This window comes from Chionomys nivalis, chromosome X (genome assembly GCF_950005125.1).
Source record: "Chionomys nivalis chromosome X, mChiNiv1.1, whole genome shotgun sequence".
NCBI classification, from domain to species: Eukaryota; Metazoa; Chordata; class Mammalia; order Rodentia; family Cricetidae; genus Chionomys; species Chionomys nivalis.
The window spans coordinates 104645539-104669129 of record NC_080112.1 but is presented as its reverse complement, the minus strand read 5'-3'; the positions used below and the strand labels follow the sequence as shown (position 1 = coordinate 104669129).

Below are 23591 nucleotides of genomic sequence, written 5' to 3'. Positions count from 1 at the left end.
ATTTTTTAAGATAAGAACTGGGGATAATAATGTTATCTACTTTGGGCTTTTTGAGTGAGTTAATGCATGTCTAATGTAGTTGTGGTCATTTTATCAGTATCAGTTCACTTGTTATACCAGCAGGTGTTAAGTTAAAAGATTGATTTGCTCGTTTCATGTGTATGTGTTTGTGCCTGCATGTGTTTCTGTGCACCATGTGCTTGCTTGATACCCTGGATGCCAGAAGATGGCATCATACCTCCTGGATATGATGTAGTTATTAATGTTAACTTTTTCTTAAATTGAGATCATATTGATTGCATGGGATATAGTAAGATAGTAAATTTTGGGTCAAGATCTAAATATACTCTCTTTTTCTTATTATTTTAACTCATTTGTTAGAGTAGTCATTTTTCAAGTTAATTATGAAATAGAATAGAATCAATTATTTTCTAACTTTCCTTAATTTTTCACTTTTTAATTTTCTTTTTGATGTTTTCAAAAAATCACCAAAAAGCTAGATGAAGCAATGGTAGAGTAAGATGTCTTAAAAGAAAATGATTAATGAAGTATATACTTTTAATGTTATGAAATAATCTTTGTCTGTGAAAACATTACCATTTTGAACCCTCAGTCCAGGCAACACTGTATCATATTTTAAATTGCCACATTATTCTTTCTCATTCTGATTTTCAAATACAAGCCTCACACCCTTGCTTTCTTTCCCTGTCTGCTCTGTTTCCCATTTCTAGCCTTCCTTCTGTCTTCAATCTTTTTTCACAGTGTTAATTTCTCCATAAGAGTGTCTTTAGAGGAAATTAATAATGAACCTATTTAAGTTTTTCATCTCTATTTAATTTTTTTCTAGTTTCTAAAAAATCTTAGGACAAGAAGCAAAACTTTTTTTCCTAACTCCAGATATTTACTTTGTATTTTTATCCCTTCAAATTAAATAATTGATAAGAATTACTAGAGTACGCATGGCAGTTTTTAATTAAGAATCTGAAACTATTCCTTTATAGTTTTTGACAGTTTTATTTAACAAGGACTTGACATGTTACTTAGGCTTTACTTGTTTTATTTATTCATACTTCCTGAGTATCTATTATGTGTTCAGTTTTATTACAGCTCAATAAATGTGACTCCTCACATGAAAGGGTTTATATTCTACTGTACAAGTATAGTGATGAAGAATACTTTATATTATAATGTCAAAATCCATATAGCTAAAGTATGAGAACTACCTAGGGGATATTCATTTTTCTTGAGGCAGATGAAAATTTTGCCATATTGAAAAAAAAACCAGATATGATTATATAGGTCGAGGCATTTTAGGGAAAGTATTTTCAGATAATCTTGGTGCTAAAACACATAGTTTTGAGAAATACTGTGTCAACCATGAGAAAAATACTAGTCAATAATATTTATTGAATGATTTTACTGTACTAAGTGTGTTACATATAATCTGTCATTCAATCATCATATCTTTTTGAAGTATATAATATTTTTGAAGGGTAATTAGGAAAAACATTTCAATAGTTGATACTCCAGATGGTTAAGTGACTCCCCTAAGATGTAACAGAAATGACAGATCTGGGCATTGAGCCGCTCAGTTTGATTCTGGATTCTTTGTTCACATGTTAAGTTCACGCAGTAAGCCATTTTATATGCTGGAATGGAAGTGAAAATATAAATAGTATAAAATAACTTAGCTTCTCCATTTGAGGCATCCTTAATTTAGGACTTATAACAATTTTTAAAAATAATTGTACAGGAAAATGATATGTGCTATTTTGGTGATACGTAGAATATTCAGAGTGCAGTTCCATAAGTGTGAGAAAAGCACCAGAATTAATAATAATAAAAAAAAGATGGGTTTAAATGCTGTTTTTTTTAAAGAGCCATTTAGCTGTTTTGAGGCTTGGGACACAAAGTTGAGTTTAATAATATGTGCCTTACATGGCTGTATTGATACTAAATGAGAAAAATCATATAGATTGCAGAATGCCTGGGAGCGTTAGGAAGGCATGGGCAGGTGTGGTAAATTTAATCTCTTCAAATGTTAGCAAAGACTTTGTCTGAAGGAATTTGCAATTTTTAAAGACTTTTATGATTGTGATTAATAGATATAAAGCCATACAGAAGGCAGAGCTAGGAAGATCTCCATGAGTTCAAGGCCTGTCTGGTCTACAGAGAGAGCGCCCAGACAGCTGGAGCTACACAGAGGGACCCTGACTCGAAAAAAACAAACAACCAAATACAAACAAACAAATGAAACATACGATTCTGCATGTTTTCCTCAGGTTAAAAATGGCAAGGCAGGCAACATCACTCAGTGGTTAAAGGACATGCAACTTTTGCAGAGAAATGGAGTTAGGTTCCCATCTTACCCAGGCTTGCTCACAACTACCTGTAACTTCATTTCCATGAAATATGATTCCCTCTTCTGGCCTTTATGGGCACTTCCCTATATGTGCATATTGATACACAGAGGAACACACATGCAAATAAATAAGTGTGTGTGGGTGTGGGTGTGTGCGCGCGCACGTGTGTGTGTGTGGGTGGGGAGACCACCAGTTTTATGGGGGTGAGTGTACCTTGCTTATGCCTAATCCCTACTGTTGATGAAATACAAAATAGAGAAGTAAACTTAGACATTGTGGAATGAGTAAAAATTTGTTGCAGAAAAGTAGACTGAAAGTACAGGATGATGTCTCTGCAGGACATCATCAGATATTTGTCTTAAAAAGTTGCTCAAAGTTAAGCATTGCCTTGGACTGTTATCTGGACATCTTTTCAGGAAAAAAGGGCAGCCTTTGACTGAACACAGATAAAATCAAGGAGTCTGGAGAAATAACTCTGCCTACCTCTCTTTTTCCTTCATGTGTTCATTGAGCAGAAAATAGCCATGGAGAACAGGGGGTGGACAGCTGCTGTGTTCTTTCTTGTCAGTTTTCAGTTGGATAGAAATGCACAGAGAGAATACCAGCAGAGGCTCATGGTCCCAGTCTGCTGTCACTTAATAGCTGTAATGTTTGCCTTTGGTAGGTATTTTGTCATCTCCCTTGCTGTCATCTGTCACTTCCTGTGCTTGTCAGTGTGCCTTTCCTACCTCAGTACTTGGTGCCCAAGTGCTAGCATTAAAGAAATTAAAGGCTGTAACACCTTTGTCTCTTAATTACTGAGTGAGCTTGGATGCCTGGAGCTTCCTAGCATCGGCAGGCAAACGATTTTAACAGTACTCAGCCCTTACTGCCCATCATAGAAAGCTTGTCATTCTACTTCTGTAATTCATTACCTGAGATTCATCTGTAATTAGACATACCACTGTGCCAGGAAAATAAGCATGGAAAAGAAATGGAATTAAAAGTGGCATTTAAAAAGGGACCTTTGACTCTTTTAAAATATGTTTTCATGAGAACATCAGCCTGTAGATTCTTTTTCTCTGTCATCAGTTCCCACCAATCCTTGTCTTTGGTATACCCACTGCTATTAAGAGTTTCTTAGCTCCTAGTAACTTATTCCTTAGTTAAAACAATCAATTAGCACAATCAGATATACAGTAATAATTCTGTGAAGGAGCCATGGGAAATGGAAAAAGGATGAAAAAGAGGTAATGATTAGTGTTTAATATTAAGTAGTAGTTGAGAATGAAAGAGAATGACTAAAACGAACAAAACTCTCAGTTTCTGTAAAGTGGTCTGAGAACCCAATTGATGCAGTTAAAATGGATCATTCTTTGTTTTGCTCCTCATAGTGACTTTGTCATTGTTATTGTTACTATTATTATTAATTTCAGTATTCTAGCAAATGTCTATTTTTGATTTGATTTCTGACATTACTTTTGTTGTGTACTTCTCCTTGCCTCTATTTCTGCTCACAAATTTTCTCTTTCTTTTTCATGAAACATCATGTTTTAATCTTTTTTTCCTAATCCCTTCCTAAATTCTGAGCTTTCACATTTATGACTCCATGGATCAGATCAATCAATTCCTTAGCTTCTACTCTCTGAGAACTCAGTATAGACAGACATTTGTCAGTTGACAACATCTTGCAACAGACCAGCTGCTTTTCCACAGTAAAAAAAGAGATTCTCAGGCCCCAGTGTCAGATATAACAATAATAAACTCTGGAGTCCAAATGCTGGTTTTGTAATCATTTTACCACTTCCTAGCCAAGTGACCTTCGGCAAATCACATACCCTCTAAATATCTGAATTTCTTTATTTGTAAAATAGGAGAAAAATCTTAATATTGATTTTGTTATAAGTTCATCAATGTCCACAAACAAATTATCATTTTCATGAGAGACAAAGATAGGAAAATTCTGAGAACAGTGATATGGTCCATAGTGTTATATGAATATTGACTGTCATTTCTATTGCTATTCATATTTATTAGTATGTCAATTTGAAGCAGGAATATGAATTAGAAATATATCCAATTTTCCAATTGACTTTTATTTCAATTTTGAGTCTTTTAGAAATTTATCATAGAAGCCATTTATTGTCATTTATAATGAATATATTTTATTCTACTTCATTAATGATATGATTGTGATCACATTTTTAAAACTCAAGAATGCTGAAGCACATTCACATATTTAGAAATCATAGAATTAATGTAAAGTTTCATAAAATAAGCCAAATATTTCAAAGCTAATGTTAAGCCAATTTAAATGCTGAACCAGCATTAATTTGGAAATTGCAGATTTTTTTATAATGTTAGTTTCTAATCTATGCGTGTTTTGCTTACATAAATCCATTTGTGCTTCATTTTATAGCATCTTATTTTGATTTTCATTGATGTACAATAAAAGTGGTTGAATTTTGAAATTTCCCTTGTCTTTTCTACCTGCATTCATTCATTAAGTGACCTAGCTTAGGTAAATCCTTCTAAGATTCTTACTGTAAATGTATTTAATATTCTGATCTTTTTTCTCTTTCCCTCCTTTTTTTTTTTGATTTTTTTTTTGGCCCTGTTAACTCATTTGCACATTCCTTCATATGCTTAAATAAAGTTGTTTCTTCAGTAAATCAACCACTTCCTTGAAACCTCTCTTTATACCAGGTGCTTCCTTGGCCAGTTTTCAGAGAATGGTATATATACAAGAAAATTATGAGCTATACTCTAAGTATAATTTAGTCCATTCTTGCATACTGTCTTTAGTTCTGAGGAAATTATATTTATGTGGTTTTGTTGTTATGAATGTGTCTAAAAGCCACTTAGCATTTTTGTGAGAACTTTTTTAAATAATTACACCAGGGCTTACAATTAGCTGTATAGTACAGATATAATATCCTCAGGTTAGAATCCTTTGATAAGGGAATTTCTTAAAACACACCATGAGCTCCCAAAATGCTATTGACAAATTCCTTTTCTTGTTTTCATCTAGATTTATAGGTGGTGCAGTTTTCCAAGTGTGAAATCAACGTTTAATCTTTCTTTTCATAATACAAAAAACAGTGGTTACTCCATTAGAAAAGTAGCGTGTGGCTTTTCTAGAGGTTAAGTTATTCTCATAAGACTTAGAGAACATCTCATGTAGTCTATGAGTTTATGTAATTAAGCAGAAGTTGAAACATCTGGAAATACAAAATTAATATCATTCTTGGCCTCTTAGTTTAGTGTACTTTCCTCGCCTCTTATTTGAGAATACATCATGATCCACTCTTTGTACTATCAAGGATAATTTGGAGTAATCATCTTACTTTATAATTAAAGAGATTGTTTATATTATAAACTATATTTTGTGAACAACTGGCCATTTCAGTGGATGTTATGCTCTTTTTTATTAGTCTTTTCAAGACCAAAACACTTTTCACACAGTGGAATAATGCTGCCAAGTTGTTTTCATGAGGAATAGGTACATGTAATCCCTAGTAAGGAGTTTGAGTAGCACTTTTCCCCCCACATTTTTCAGTGTTATTCATGTTAAATAAATAGAAGGTTGCAGTGTTGTGACTCACAAAACAAAAGAAAGAATTCCTAATGCCTCTTTTCTTAATTACTGACAAATTTTTAATTAATTAATTTAATTTTTGTGAAGCCCAGATAATTTCAATAAAAGGAGAAAAAGCATGTGAATGGAGGTGAACTGCCATAGATTATTTTTACTTCATACTTTCTGCCAAGATATGGAATGGTGACTATCCAGGACTTGAGAGAAGCACATAAATATAACAGAAACTTAGTTAGCAAGGTGAGCAAGGGAATTGTTGCTTGCAAAACTTGTTTTAAGTTGTTTGCTTCACAAGATTTGCTTAAACATAAAATCAGATTGTGAAGAATTTAGACTCTTTTTTTTTTTTTTTAGTTTTCTAATGTTTTTTTTTATTTATTTATTTTTTATTTCTCCAAAAGTTTTATTGTTGTACAAGAATTTAGACTCTTGATACCAATATTTAATGCTCACATATTTACAGTTGTTGATTAGTCATTTTAAATAAAGTACAGCACAGGCGCTTGGAAGATGGTTCAGTGTTAAGAGCACTGACTCCTAAGTTCAATTCCCAGAAATGACATGGTGGTTCACAACCATCTATAGTGAGACCTGATGCCCTCTTCTGGCATGCAGATGTACATACAGACAAAGATTACATATAAATAAATAAATTTTTTTAAAAATAATAAACTACATCTTACTTGATAAGTTAAGAAGCCTCTAATTTTATTTCTTATTTGTACAGAGATTAGGAAAATCCTAGCATTTTACAGGTTAAGAATAAAATATATACACATATACAGAGTTTGGTGTAACTTCTAAATATATAGTCAACCATTTCAAAGTAAGTACGTGTCTATTTCCTCTTACTTTAACAAAATAAGTGAGGCTGAGTTTATTATAAATAAAATTAGTTTATTAAGTTTTACATTTGGAAGGCTGAAAGTTCAGTCATCATACCACCATGTCTGGGAATGCTGTGTTTGCTTGCACAACCATCGCATATAATTGTACTGTAGGAATGCATGCCAGATGAGGGCATCACATACTTAGAGAAATAGATATAAACTCCCTCTAGGCCCCACGTCTTAATGATCCTATTACCTCTTAATATCATTAAACAAGGACCATGAATCCTTCAGTGAAACCCTCTCTACATAACAATACTGCAGTACAAAGTTCAGGTTTTTTAGTTTTTACATTTTTTTTTGTTTTTAGATTGTATTTTTCAAAGAAATAACTGTATTTGCTGTTACTGTGAGGTTGCTACTATGCTTGCACTTTTCATATATTTTTGTTTTGTATCATGTTTTGTGTACACCAATTTTCATAGAAATTATGATATTATTCTCATGCACTTAATTAACTACTCATAAATGATTTGTGTCATCTTATTGTTTTAATTAGCAGACTATTCTATTGTCGTTTTAGGTTCATGAAAAATTGAATGAAACTGTTGCTGTGCTTTTTCTTATCTATTCCTTCCACGTTTCTCTGTTACTATGATTGGGTTTCTCTATGTTTGGACAAGCATATAATGGCATGTATCAACCACTTTAATGCCATGTGGAATAGTTTCTTTTCCCTACCACTCCACTATAAAACACCTGTTCATTCTTCCTTCACTTCCCAAATTTCTTTCCCACACTGTTTCCATGCTTTTACCTAATATTTTTGTACTAGCATTATTCCAACCAAAACAAAATCTAGAGTCCTGAAAATCATTTTCTGAGTATCTTTATTTTTTTTTACCAGTCTGAGACTGCAGACTTAGCCTTTCCTCTTTTCAGAATTCGCATTTTCTGGTCCCCTCCCACACCTATACTTCCTGCCTGGCTACTGGCCAATCAGCATTTTATTAAACCAATACAAATGACAAATCTTTGTAGGGTACAAGACCATTGTCCCACAGTATAGCCTCTTTGGAATTATTATCAGAATAATTTTATTTTATTTGCAAGTTTGTACCTAATATTATAGTGATATTTTATTTTATGTTGTAGTAAATAAAGCTTGCCTAAACATCAGAAGGGAAAAGCTACATCACTAGAGGTCAGGCAGTAGTGGCACAAACACTTAATTTCAGGATTTGGGAGACAGAGGCAGATGGATCTCTATGAGTTCAATGCTGATCTGGGCTACATAGGATCAATGCTATAACAAATTCAGGTGATGGTGTACTTTTAATCCCAGTACTAGGGAGTCAAGCCTTTAATCCCATCACTAAAGGAAATATAAATTCGAGGAGAGAGATGCTTAGTCTGCTTAGTCAGTTTAGTTGGCTTAGCCTCCGGTTGCCCAGCTTTGGTAAAGGTAAGACTACTCTTGTGGCTTGGCTGCTTTGTTTTTCTGCTTTTCAGGTTGAACACCAATATCTGACTCTGAGTTTTTATTATTTGTGCTACATTTAATATGATATTAGTTTGTCCATTTTTATTCTATTCCAAGTAGTAATAATACAGTTTTTTACTGACAACATAAAAAAGTCTTCTAAAAATGAAAGCTGTTAGTGAAGTGATAAAAATCAGGAAAGATAATTTTCACATCATTATGTAAAAGAGAACCTTGGAGGAATGTATCAAATTGCTAATGTTAAACAAAACTCCAGTGTTTTAAGTCTTCCCTTACTCAATTGCAACATTCACTGGATTAAAAAAAAAAATAAACGACAAGGACAATTCAAGCTCTTGTCTGTGTAGTACTATGGATGACCCATTCACTTTCTGTTCAGAAAATCTAGTTAACACTGGCTTGACTATCAATGCATTTTAACAAACACTGGTCAGAGTGATTACTTGAAAGCCTTTGTAGTGAGAATGATCTTGAAGCATAGTGTAAATAAACCCTTGAGTGAGCTGTCTCACAAACACTATTGTGATTTATGTAAAGCTCTTTGATTGTATGCATGCCTGCCTGTGATTGTGTCTTGTCAAACTCCCTTATAATAAGTAGTAATTAACTTTTGGATGTGTGTTTGTGGTGAGAAGGCAGTAGCTCTTGTTATTATTCCCTGCCAAATGTTACATAAAAGTATGCCAAGACTATTGGAGTGTGAGTGGTCAAACTTACCTCTTGATTCTTTATAATGACTTTGCCTCTTGGAAAAACAAATTTCCTTATTTCTTCGAGTAGGTGAGACCTTGATGTGCAGTGCCCTTTTTATATTGCTCTTACTATACTCCTGGACTTGAATATATACAGTCTTCAAAATTATCACAGTATAAGTGAATGTTAAAAACTTTGAGTAATATTCATTTAGAATCAAACCCACTGACACTTCACTGAAGAAAAGTGTTATATTCCCTTTCTCATCTTCTGCCAATTGCAAGCAACCTCTTGGTGAGGGGTGGGTCTTTATGTATGATTACCCTTTTCTGTTCTGCTGTTTTATTTTAACCTGTCCAGATCTTATGTGTGTTTTCACTATCTCTGTGAGTTCATATATGTATTTGTCCTGCTGTGGGATTTTTGTCTAATTTAACTTTGTATTTTGATGGTGCCTGAAAAAATATGAAAGCTGTTCTTATGCAGACTAATGTGACTGCCTAATTCATATTCAAATGCAATTTATGTTATAGTTTTTGTACCTATATCATTCAAAGATAAAGAGGAACCAATATAATAACTACTCAAAACATGATTTCATAGTGTAGTGCCTTCATGTTTAATGGTAAAAATTAAACACGATTAAAACATCATAGATCTCAAACCATGAAGCATTACATTTTTAATTAATCTGAATTATGTAGTTATATGCTTTTCTAATCAAGTATAACTTAAGGCTCCTGGGATATTTAGCCTCAGAAACAATATTTTTAAAGAGATTGAGGAATTTTCATATCTTTAACTTTCAAACTGCAGGTGGCCCTCTTGATCTTTCAGCTTAGTTGTTATGTTAGTAACTTTTGTTCTACTTTCTTGTTGCCCTCTAAGTACTTAGAAAATATTTTTACCCAGATTAATAGATTTCCTCTTGAAACTTCTGGTTATCCTATTATTGGTTTTATGGGCAACATGGCTTTGTTTCCTCACATGTAGAAGATTTTTTTTCCAAATATTACTCAATCAGCATTTAGAATACCTGTGATCTCCTTCTGCAGTTGAACTTGCTAAGTATAAATTATACTGGTAATAATGCTTCTCCAAGATGACACCAGTGGTGTTGTATTATATAAAAAGAACAATAAAAACCAAATGATGTTATTCATTTTCTTTCCTCTTGTTTTCAGTGTAGCATTCTGAAGGCATGTTAAAGAGTTCCACAATAGCCCAGAATGGAGTATAACAGAAGTTTATTTATTTGGGGACAAAACTCAGAGTAAGGCTAGATGCTCATCTGTTTGTGCTGAAAGCTGGAAACTGAATCCAGAAGAAAAGGGGTCCTACATAGGGTTTTCATCTGCACTTAGAGTACATCAAACCATGCCCCAAATGGGCTGATATCTAAAAGGCTATTGGCTGAAGGAGTTCCCACAACTGCATTTGATGTTAAATTCTGTGTAATGTTTGTCTCATATATATATATATATTCTTGTATTACTGCTATTTTATCCCATGATAAACACATGTGGTTTTTGGAGTATCAAAATAAATGGCCAGGAATACCTTTAGATACAATTTCAGATGTTAAGTTGTGATTCAACTATTTTTTTTTACACATTCTCATAATAATTTTACGAGAATTTTCTAGTTCCATTAATCTTAAGTATCATAAATGTTCAGAAAAATTATGGGCAGAGATAAATTAGTGGATAACATAGTGATTAATTTGAATCCTAAACTGTAATAAATAATAATAGCATGGTAAATTTTTATAAGCTGAAAATCTGAATTTTCCATTTTCTAAGTAAAGAATATACATTAACTACTTTTTAAGATACTAGATTAGTCTAAAATATGAGGGAGCAATGGAAATAGTCCTAGAAAGATAGTTCTTGGCAGTACTTGATTATGTTAAAAGTGTAAGTGACCATAGCCAAAAGATCGTTGGCACCAAAGGTCTTATACTAAGATGTTCATCAAGTAATGAAATTATAACTCCAAATATTGAATTCTTCATGATGTTTGTCTTATAAATATTCTTGTAGTACCACTATAATAAGTCACTGATACAAAACTGACCTTAAAAATGACGCATATGGCATTACTGCAGCTGGTCTGTTGTCCTGGAGATTCACAGAGGAGGCCTGCTAGGAATTATTTGTATTTTCCTTTTGTGTAAAGTTTTGTCTAGAAATTCACTGTGCAAACAGTAGCTATTCGCTGGCACCTGTTTCTGTTGAGGGAAAAGGAGCCTTTTATTTAGAGACCATCAGTTGCCATTTCCTCACTGTACAATGGACCTATATAAAGGCAAACATTCCAATGATGCCAAAGCTTTCAACATCAGGGTCCCATGGAAACATTGAATCTACCAATGTTTTCTTTTTACTATGCATGCCATTACATCTAAGACTTTTTTAAGAAAAAAAATAAGTTAATTCATAACCATAACACAAAAACTCCCAAACTTCAGTTTTTAATTTAAAATCCAGCAGTATGTGAAATGCTGTCGCAATGTTTTGTGTAAGCGTGCTCATTTGCATAAATATTACTTTAATCTTCTTAAGGTATTAGCAAAGTAATTTCATTATAGAAGTAATGATGTCAAAATAGCCCATAGAATATTCTTTTAGTGATCATGGAATTGTTTTCAATGTATCTATTGTTATTCCATCTAAATGATTGGGAGGTTCATGATTACTCCTTTTCAGTGTGACATTTACTACCTTTATTACTTACCAGCTGTCACTGACTCCTGACAGTTTTACCTGTCAGTTTGGTATTCTGCTAAAGCCAGCTTCTCAGTGGTCTGCCTAGCATTTTTTTTGTTTTTACAGAGCATGATTCCATGATCATGCATGCTAAGCAAGTGCTATTCCCACTGAGTCCCACCCCCTGGTCTCTGTTAGTTGTCTCTTTTTATTATTAGTATTTAGACTGTTCTTCACAAAACCTTCTGAATAAATTGAAATGTTTTGTTATTTTTTTCTGTTTTAATGAAACTTTTACTTATTAGTAGTTCTCATCATCTTTTAACCTTAATTGCTTGCCCCTGCAATCACAGCTTATTATATCTCAATGTTAGTCTCTTCTGGGATAGTTCATACAAGTGGGTCCCTTTCTCTGTAGATTTTGAAACAAATAATATATTTTATAGGTATATGTTATGTTATCATAGTATTGCAAGACATACAACATTTGGGTTGTTTATATATTTTTGCTATTGTGTATCACTAACAATACCCATTATGTGGATGGATTTCTCTCGTCTTACATTCCTAATTTTTAAGCTCTTTACCTTTTTGCTCTTATGTTACTGTTACATTACATTTGAAACAAAGGGGCTCAAGTGTAGAAATTTTATTGTAACAAGAAATACAATAGAAATTATTCCAAGTATAAGTTGATTTACTATGTCTCTTAAAACATCATTTAGAAAGTATATTCTGAAATCCTTTTTATAAACTTTTTATTAATAGGGCTGTATATGTGTGTGTATACTGAACATTCAATTCAGTGCTTAATATACAGTAGAATGTGTGTTATTATTAAATTATAAGCAAAGCACTATAATAATACTTCTAGTTTTATCTAAAGGATAGAGTTCCTTACTTTAAGAGAGTCTTGCATATCTACTTTGCTTGTCTCATGTATTTTATTAATATTTTTGTTTTCTATTTGATACCATCAGCTACTTAACAGAGCATTTACTCAACATTGCTCTATTCAAAGAGCAGCATTGTAAACAACAACAACAAAAAAAAAACCCAAACCACTATTGTACCCATATAAACCATGTGGAAACCATTATATTCTATCATTTCCAAGGCTCTGGGTTCTGTATTTTGAAAGTCTTAATCACTGTCAATCACTAAGACTTCCCACAACACAGTGCAATAAAAGTTCATAGTGTGATACTAAATTGCTGTGAGACTATTTGTTCTTCAGATATATTTACATATCCATAAATACCTCTATATTAGGTACCAATTCCATGTTGAGAAATTAAAATGTGAGGTTTTTATCTGTATGATTAAAAAACACTTAAAAACCACTTAAATTGTTTAACATTGAAATCTGGACTTTCAAAATGAACTCATTTCCAAATTAAGACAATAACACTGGAGACCAGGAAAATACCAAGTCTAATAAACTAAGTCAGTTATGTTAGAATGCTAGTAAATGTCTCTTTAAAAGGTCATCTTCATTACTTCTTCTAGTGTTCACTTTATTGGCATTCCTTTTTAAACTCTCTTCATCCTTTTCTCTCTAAAACGATAACGTGTTCTATAAGTTAAACTTGACTAAATAGAAAACTTTATAAAATATTTAATATGTTAAGCAAACTGAATCAATAGAGAATGTTTTACTATTCAAACAATGCCCATAATCACAGTTTCTTTAAGGATGTTTAAAAGCATAGGGTTAAAAATGAATAATTTTTATAAAGATTGTGTTCCACTGCTGTTAACTTTTTCATACTTATACATGTGTTTTTGTTTGCTTGCTTTAAGACAAGATCTTACTATGTAGCCCTGGCTGGCCTAGAAGTTGCTATAAGGAGTATGTTGGCCTCAAACTCAAAGCGATGTACCTACTTTTGCCTTCAGAGTTATGAGTAGTATTTTTGTTTTAAGTTATCGGTGTATCAATGTAACTTTCAAGCTCTTTACTCATAAATGTGATTAAATTCGTATCTTCACAATTCTAAATTCATGAATAGGTATTGAATTAAAAAATCCTACATTGAAAATGGATATATAAAACTGGTTTAATTTTATTTCTTTTGATGACAACCCCTTCCATTTGATATTCAAAGTTTCCCAGTAATCAGTAGGGAAGGGAAGCTGTGTCTTCTCTGAGAATGTAATAAAATGAAAATATTACATCCTTGTTTCTAACGATTTAGGAGGTATTTCAACTATTTAAAATTTGAAATCATTATTTTGGTTTTTAAAAAAAATAGCTTGGTAATTGTTAATGTGTTCATTTATTTGTGATAGTGCTTTAAAATTTAAACCTAATAGAAAATACATTTTATTAATGCTAAAAATGAAAACACAAGAAAGTACAGATTTTTCCTGATAGTATGTTGTTATACTTTAGAAACAGAAATTAATATGAAAATAAAAGTGATTGAAAAGTATTGTAATTTTTACAGTCTGTTTTCATTTGCATGTAATTAAATGATTAATAATTTCAAATATATTCTGAGTAAGCACAATTATGATGCAGATTAGTCTTCAAAAAGTTATATATTGTAGACATAGGCTTTTGTTTTTGTTATCTTACAACTCCAAAAATATAGGAAAGTGACAATCAATGTGGAATTTTCAAGTCTGCAAAATATCTTACCTCAAGATTATACAGAACCGATTTTGAATAAAAAGTCAAAACTTCGTCCTCCAGCACTGCTCTTTCATTATACTGGACTAGAAAAAAATATAGAAATCAAACTATCACCATGTAATGATTTAAAAATTTATCCACACTTGAGACCTTTGCACCATTGTGCTATTTTCACATAACCTCCTTCTGTCACGTATAAAAAATAGACTCAGACCATTATAGTTCAGGCAGAAATATATTATGACTGTATTCTCCTGCAAACTTTTTGCAACTTGAATTTTAAAAAAAATGTGTGTGTGTGTGTGTGTGTGTGTGTGTGTGTGTGTGTGTTTGTGTATGCTGGATGCAGTAATCTAGGAAAAGTCTCTATATAACAGTGAGCATGGTATTTTTCTAGACAATGTTGGTCTCAGAGGTCCCCATTAAAAAGAATAAGGATTGCTACTTCTCAAACCTTGTCAGATACTGGGTATATTACCTGCATACAAAATGGAGGCATTGCTGATACCAGGCTACCTTTATGATAACCTTCTTTATATACTTACAGGACATATCAACTGCTGTATGCATTATATCAGTGTTACCAGAGCTTTGCTTGTAAGCCTGCAAGTAATACACAGAGGAAGAAATCACAGGCCTTGGATTGTGAAATGTCTAATTCAGTCACAGTGATGCAGTGTTCAAATGAACTATAGCAGATTTAATGAGCAATCTAGGACAGAGACACATGTACTGGACACACCAGGGAGAGAGATTACATATACAGGGACTAATTAGCATGAAATATGAATACATTCATATAAGTCGTCTTGATCCATTGGAGTTCTTCATTATTGGGAATGATTTTTGCATGAAGTTAATGAAGAGAAATTCAGGAGTTATGCTGTATAAAGAATTTTAAAATAGTATTTTAACTTTTTGAATCTGCAAAGTCTCTATCTACAGCCAAAAAAGAGGTTGTAGATCATAAAATAGGGTGATCAAGTGAATATTGTTCCATTTCCTACAACATCTGAAATACATTTGGTAGGGAACAAGAAATGTCCTTCAGATAACTAGTCAACTAATTAACAAGGACTTTGAACTTGGTATCTTAGTAGGTAAACACTATATATTAAATATAATCTTGCATTTTAATAAGGTAATATGGGAATAGTATATTCCAGAAATGCACCTCTAGTCAGAGGCACAGAGCTTGGTTTTAGCTGCTTAGGAATTTTATGTAGCTTTGGCAATGATACTTGTATGTGGAATGATACTTCAAATTCATTTAATTCTAATTGAAATTTTTAAAATTCAAGGTTATAATACTCATTTGAATATTAGGCATTTAGTAAAAATCCTTTCTCCCTTATTTTCACATTTAAAAATTTACATATGAGATTTCAAAGTGTAAGTTTCAATGTAGCTTGATATATCATGGCTAGCTGATATCCATGGGAGGCCTGCCTATATTTAAAGGAAAACAGTGGAGGAGGAATGGATGGAGGCTGGGAGGAGAGGCAGGTGGAACTGGGAAGAGGGGTGAGAGGGAAGAATTTGATTGGAATGTAAAAACTAAGAAACAAACAAACAAACAAAAACTTGCCAGGGGGTGATGGTAGTGTACACCTTAGTCCCAGCACTCTGAAGGCAGAGGCAGGATGATCTCTGAGTTCTGACAGCCTGGTCTACAAAGTAAGTCACAAGATAGCGCACAGAGAAACCCTATTCCAAAAATAAAACAAAACGGAGTAAACACAGCTAGTTTCTGGAACTGTTATTTTCTCACTCCTCCTAGTCTTCAAAACAATTTGAAATTGGATTGCCAAATATATACTTTAATGTTAACATCTCATTTTTATTTTACTTTTGTAACTTTTTTGTATTTTGTTTTGCCAAATATCTTATAAACTGCTATAGAAATTCGTATGAAAGGAAATTCACTATTTTTCACATGTAAAATTAGACTGAGAGTAACAAATAGAATAGTTCATAAACTGGCATAGGGCTGTGCTGACTAGCAGTGAAATAGACTGCACTTGGTGCATGAACTCACAGCTTGTGCACAGGGAATTATGTAAGTGGTATGGTGAATTACTAGAGATGGTGAAATAAACCACAATATTAGAATAAAGGTATAAATAATCAGCATTTTATATATTCTGGTCTAAACAAGTCAGTGGTCTATTCATTTGACTATTGTGCTACCTCTTGAGAGTTGACTAGCCAGAGGTAAACTGGTTCTTTGTATGAATACACTTACATTATCCCTTCCATTTTCCTCTGTCAAATTTCTGACTTTTTTATAATTAATGTTACAACAACCTACTGCATTCATTTAATTTTTGTTCATATATACAAGTAAAGTCTAGAGTACATACATGGAAGTAACTGACCACTGGGATTTGATAGCCTATCATGGGGATCATTCCAAGAGAAATGCAGTCCCCCCTCATTCACCAGACATTAACCACCTGTAGTTTTCCATCTAGGTGTGTGACCTAGTGAAGTTCCCTCATCCATATTGCCATGTTGATTGGTGTGGTTATTGTGTAGTTCTTGTTTAGGTAACTGTATTATTGAGAGTTTGTGAGAACAGTCAACACCCTTTTTCTGTGTAGAGCCACTGCCTAGCTCTTAACACACTCCCTCTCCTAAAATGTTCCCAGAAACTTACTTGTCCAGGCTGTGCTATAGATGTGTAAATTCGAGATCTATACACCAAGGTCACATATTCTCTGCTTATTGACCACTGTGGTTCTCTGTAGAAGCTTCTTTTATGAGACATGAAAGCTTCACATACCTGTGGGTATAAGGATAAGTATTTTGAATAGAGTTACATGCTATATTGGTTTTCGAAAATGACAATACTATGTTCTCTTTTAGAGCCAAGAGTGGTTTATAAGTTTAGCCAAGAGTAGTTCATAGGTTTATAGTACCAGGCATGAGCTCTCTCCTATTAAGCAGGCCTGGCAGACATCTGTTGGTTTCCCCCAAGATATAAGTGCCAATATTGAACTGTTGCAGATACCCTGCCAGGCCAATGGTTGTTGTGGTTCTATATTTTAGGCATTTCGTATTAGAGTGGTATAATTTTTCTTATTACCTAATGATCTTACATTCTTATATTAACCCATCATTACCTTTGTTACAGTTGGTAGTTTTTTACTCAGATATTCTTTCTTTATTAATTTGGCTTTAAAGTATTTTTAAGATATATCATTGATTTTGTTATGGTAATAATGATTGTTTTGTATGAAATGAAATTGATGGATCTATATAAACAAGAATTTCTTTACAACTGAAAAGTTATACTTTAGTTATATTAGTAACTGAGTGGCATATAATAACTCTAATATAGACGGCTCAAGAGAAATTATCCAAGGTGTACTATTCATTATCCCTGGCTTCCATTCAAATGGAGTTGTATGTGTTATTTTCATACTCGCCTTCTTGAGTCTCCATCTGTGACAGTCTCTTGGCAGGATTTCAATCCACTCCTAAGTTTCATCTCTGTAGTTGGTACTGAGCCAGTTTTTCCAGCTTCAAGAAAGAGATCTCTATTAATGCACATTTAGTATCTTGGAACTCTTGTGGTTGTGAATGTACTAGTCAGCATGGAGGACAGGCAAATATTTTGAAATTAAGGAGGTCAGGGATATGTAATGAAACTGAAGCAGATCGAATTGTAAATGACCCTTAAAGCTGATGGTCTAAAATTGTCACTCCTTACATGAGAGAGATCAAGACAGGCTGTTTTGTTTGCTTTCTCAAACTTGGTGATTCGTTGGTAGACATTATGCTAGAGAGATGTAATAATAGAGACTAAACATGTAACGTTTTACTCAACACTTTAGTTCCGATATTTTTACCATTACAGAATTTTAAGGATAAGACTTAGCGAATACTCAAATTGTAAGTGTGTGCTTGTACACCTGTGTGTGTACACATGGCTACATGAATATGTGCATGATGAGCATTTTGAAATGTTTACAGTTGTATTTGGTATGAGGCATTAATATGGAAAACATTTATTAAACACATTTGAATGTTTGTAAACATAGTGAGATAAAAGCAAGTGTTTTTACAGTTTCTATAACTTAGAGCATATCTCAGTTAATTTCAGTGTTATTTCAATTATAAACCCTACAACAGTTTTTTTTTTCCCCTGTGGTCATTGCTTGTGAGCTCCGTAAATTGACTTCTAGAAATAATTGGAGCTTTCCAATGAAATCTATAATTCTCTTCTGACAAGACAGGATTGTAGTTACATCATCAGATGTCACAGCTGTGACCAAGAATGCCACAACGTAGTGTATCTTGTCTGGTGATATAAGGTCTATGCTTGCATCAAATATATTTTAATTTTCATGTACATCTCAGCCGTATTATTCTGTATTTGTGAGTATTTTCAATTTAATATGTAGACTTACACATTTTATACATGTTGTAGGTGCATATGTACTGCATTTAAGAAATCAAAACAATAATACAAATAGTGCGTTTTTTATCTGCTCATGCCTTTATTTGGTGATTGTAACCTTTCATTAGAAATGATAATAACATTTTATCTTTACACGTTCACTGTTTTAACAACAACAATATTGAGAAGTTTTTGTTTGTTTTGTTTTGAACATATGGGTAATATTTCCTAATTGGAAAAAAATTATTGTACTTTCACATGCATATTAAGCTATAAAAGAAAAGTAGGATCTATTGTTTGTTCAGTGTTCAAGGAACTAGAGAACATAAGTGTATACTGTATCTGTATGGATTTTAAGAAATTAATATTGTCATCTCTGTTTGTCAGTGATTATGAAATACCTCTTGATGACATTTAGCCCTTCTTTGGCTCATTTGTTCTTTCATTCATTGGTACATGTTTCCCCCCTGTAACCATTCATTGATAACTTCCCATGGTAAAACATTCAAAGGACAGATGATATAGGAAATTGACAGTATTTGCATATCTAGTGTTAAAATGAGGTAATGAATGAGAAAAAGCTTTAAAAGGGAGAATGATTTCCTGACAGGGTGTTTTGCTTATAAAATGTTCACTTCAGATTAAATGGGAATGTCATGACCCAATTATGTTTCAGATACTCATTTGTGGAGAAGTGAGTCGTCATTTTTTCTTTCTGTGATGGGTTTTTCTTTTTATTATTTCAATTATAAACTGACAGTTATATTCTGAACATCAATGTTTTTCTCAGAATTAATTTTCGTTGGTTCTGGGGAAAGCTAAGTTAATAGTAAATTCAAGTTTATTTAATATATTTTCTTTTATAGAATTTCTTCACTATATGTATTGATTAATGAAAAACTATTACAGTGCTTTTGTTTCTTTACGCAAATCAAACATATTGTTTATGCACTGAAACAAAACATAATAAATACCAACATAAATGAACATAAATGAGTTTGTATTGAATAAATGTATTGCTAAAGTTGGAATTCACAGTAGTTGAGAAAAATCAAAATGAATGCATTTTACATAAGATTTTGTACGTGGAATAGAATCTGTATTTGTGTGTTCATTATAATATTCTCAGAGAGTCAATCTGTTAATAGAAAGTTAATTAGATAAACAGAATGTGATGTACTATCACATGCATATTAAGGTATAAAAGCAAAGGAGGATCTGTTGTTTGTTCAGTGTTGAAGGAACTAGAGAACATAATGCTAATTAATGCATGAAGAGACACAGAAGTACAGATACCTCATGTTTTCACTTATAACTTAAAAAGTGAATCATAAATAGAGAATAGAACATTGATTGTTATCTGGAATGGCTGCTCATAGTGAGAGAGTATGACAAGGTGTCATCAATCTGTGCATCGGTTGAATATGAACAATAATGTCCAACATTCAGAATCACAGGAAAATTATCCTCTACAGCAATTAATTGACTATATCAAAATAGTTTACAGAGATGTGTATTAATCACTTTTTATTCCATTAGAGATATCAAGATAATAAATTTATAAAGGAAATGTTTCTTGTTTATTCATCGATTTAGAGGCTTTTGTTACTAGTGTTTTTGACCAGCTCCCATTAGCACCTAGCTGTGGACCAAGTGATTATATCACTATTGGCATTCACTACTGGCACTACTGGAGGTTATTCATATCCAACATGTAGCAAAAACAATTTTACTCAAATGTGAAGAAATGATAGATGTCTGAAGTGTTACTATGTTGGACAAACCTGACATGTTTATTTCTCATATGCCTTCATGGAAATACCACACTGTAGTCCATTCATATATATAATTATTAGGTACCAACTAATCTCTCTATTTGTTTGCCCATCTATCTGTCTGTCAGTCCATCTACCTACCCACTTACCTACCTACCTAGATAGCTATCTTTCTGTTTTTATCTATATCTATTTAAGTAAATAAAACTCTACTGAAAATATTTTCAGTTTTAAACAATCACAGTATTTTAATCTTAGAATTTAAAATCCTGTTTATCTCACAGTATCTATAGTTGAAAATATATGGCAATTCAGATTTACTAATTTAAGCATTTGAAGATATGATTTGACTTTATTCATTTTGTTTGTCGGTTCTGCACTTGTATATAGTGCATTCTGATTACTGTTCCCTCTCCCTCTTTGTTCCTATCTCTATTGATTGTACACCCACCAGTTCCTTTACACTCTTACTAGCCAAGATAGATCCCCAACCCGAGGTTTCAGTCGGTAGAGCATCAGACTTTTAATCTGAGGGTCCAGGGTTCAAGTCCCTGTTCGGGCACCACTGTAGACCGCCTCGACGGGTTACTCTGTCTAGGGTTTGTAACCCGCCTGGCTGGTCAGTTATTCCAGGGTCACGGAGAGGCACCACCTGAAAGACATAGGCTGATAAGAGGAAGAAGGCTAGGCATATTTGTCGAAGCCTCCGTTTATTAGAGTCATGGTTACAGCTTATATAGCCCCTGGATGAGGAGCTTGGGGGGCTGGGGCATGGGATCTTGCCACATGGTCCATGCCCCTCACGTAGTCCAAGAGGTTATGATCAGTCAGGTCACGATTCCTTGGTCAGGAAGTCACAAGTTGACCCACCTAGTTGTCTAGATAGTCTGGAATGTGAGGCAGGTTCCGTTAACAGATAGCTCTCTATTAACAGTTAATTTGGGTGTGAGATAGGCTTGGTCAATAAGACTATTCTCAATACAATTGAGAAGTAGAGCTCTCTGCAAAACTCCTCATGGCGGTGCTTCCTATAATAATTTGGGGGGACACAGCTCCTGACACCTTTCCATGACTCATGAAGATGGCCCTTGTTAAACTAAATTAGTTACAAAGCCATTTATTTACTTTTATGTAAAATAAAAGTCTGCAAAATCAAGTAAATGCTATCTTTAAAAACAAACAAACAAACAAACAAACAAACAACTTTAGGCCCTACTCAAGACGCTGCATCACAGAAAATTTTACCCGCCAGAACAGTTTATAATGTTCCAACTGTTCATGTTAGTGAGGTTAGAGATGTCTTCTTTGTTGATTGAATGCTACTTTGTGAATGTGAGCAAGCTTTGTCAGTTTTAGCTTTTCAATTTAAGAGTACTTACATTAGTTATTTTACACAAAATACTTTAATTTGTACAGAGAAGAGCTGATTTCTTTAAAGCTTTGCCCATGGAGTGCTTTAGATATATTGTATTAAACCAAACCTTAGAATTCAGAGAGCAAAGCACAGCAACGTTTATAGCTTGGGATATTTTAAGTTTTATGGATATATTTTATGTTTATATCCTAGACTGAGGACTTAACATTCTGGTACACACACACACATACACACACGCATGCATACACACACAGATTGCAAAAAACAAGGGTCAATTCTTTATATATAATTTAAAATAGTAATATTTGATCTTTTCTGGGGGCTAGTTTTAGAAGAACAAACATTTCTGAAATTTAGTAGAAAGTACTGTATTCATGCTTTTTATTCTTTGAAAAGCATTTTGAGGGCCATGCATGAATGCTTTTTGTAAATAGCGAACCAATTAAACAACACTACTAATACAATAGAGATATGGCAAGACCAGCAAGAAGATCACCATTTCCGACTGTGGACAACTCTAATTCTTTTGACTTGCGGGCTTCTTACCTACCAGACCATTCCTTCTGTAGCTCAGGAGAGCACCCCAGCCCTATCTGCTTGCAGTACTCTGTAATCTCTGATCTCACTAAAGTTCTTTGGGTTCCATATTTTCCTCATTCCACTTCAAGTCTAGCTGGATTGCAGAGTTAAGTTTATGATTATGAATAAAAACTAAGTAAGAACTGTTAAAAAAATAAATAAAAATGGAAAATAATCTCCCTATCTTCAGAGCAGAAACTTCCCTTAATTTGCATTTAGAAAGCTCTAAATTAAAATGCTAAAGGGAAGACAAACAATTTCAGTCACTGGTGCTGGTACTGTAAATACAACTGGTTTACTTGATATAATTTTAAATGAATACTCCTGATATTAAGACATCATGTTCAATCATCATGCAGTAGTAATCCACAGAATGATAGAAAGTTTTTTGCTTTGGACACAGTTTCTACCACATTTAAATATTAATTTATTTTATATCATCAAATTAAATTTTGACATCTCTATACAGAAATAGTTAGATATAAAGAAGAATGACTGAATGGTTTGCCTATGTTGGTTTTATTTCATTTGTGAACCATTGTGAGTTTGAACATACAGCAAAGAAAATATGTAATAATGCTTATTCTTTTAAAATCCATGATAAGTGTTATGAAATTGTGATGTTTCAGTCAAAAATATGGAAAATGTCTGAAGAATTTACACTCAAATTCTGCACATGAGCATATAGGTTTTTGATATACTTAAATTTCCTTTTATGGTCTGTGTTTTTTGTTAACACAGCAATGTTTACAACATTTATTTTCAACTTCTTTATCTGCTCAGGTCTTAATCCCTAAAATATGTACTGAACAAAATAGACCTTCCTCATAATACAATGACAAATATAGATGCCATAGTCCAAGACATTCATCAACTTTATCCTTATCACTTTCCCTAGGAACATCCTTTTGACTAATGAAAGGTAATTCTTGTAATTTTTTTATAGATTCAAGGCTCCTTTAAAGAGAAGAACTGTTACAGTAGAGGGGGAAAAGAAGCTAAAATAAGAAGCCAGGAGGAATTAGAGGTATGACAGGAGAATTAGAGTAGAAGCAGAACATAAAGAAATTAAATCAGAAAAGCACAGAGTGAGAGATTCATTTGCCCTCAGACACCCCGAGTCCTTTGCTGACTGCAGGTCCTC

At 33.1% G+C, this 23591-nt stretch overlaps 1 protein-coding gene across 3 annotated transcripts in view; it reads left to right on the top strand.

Annotated features, from left to right (window-relative positions):
• Nucleotides 1-23591, top strand: part of Diaph2 (diaphanous related formin 2) — a 703438-nt gene that overhangs the window by 272261 nt on the left and 407586 nt on the right. The gene's annotated exons all lie outside the window — the stretch shown is intronic.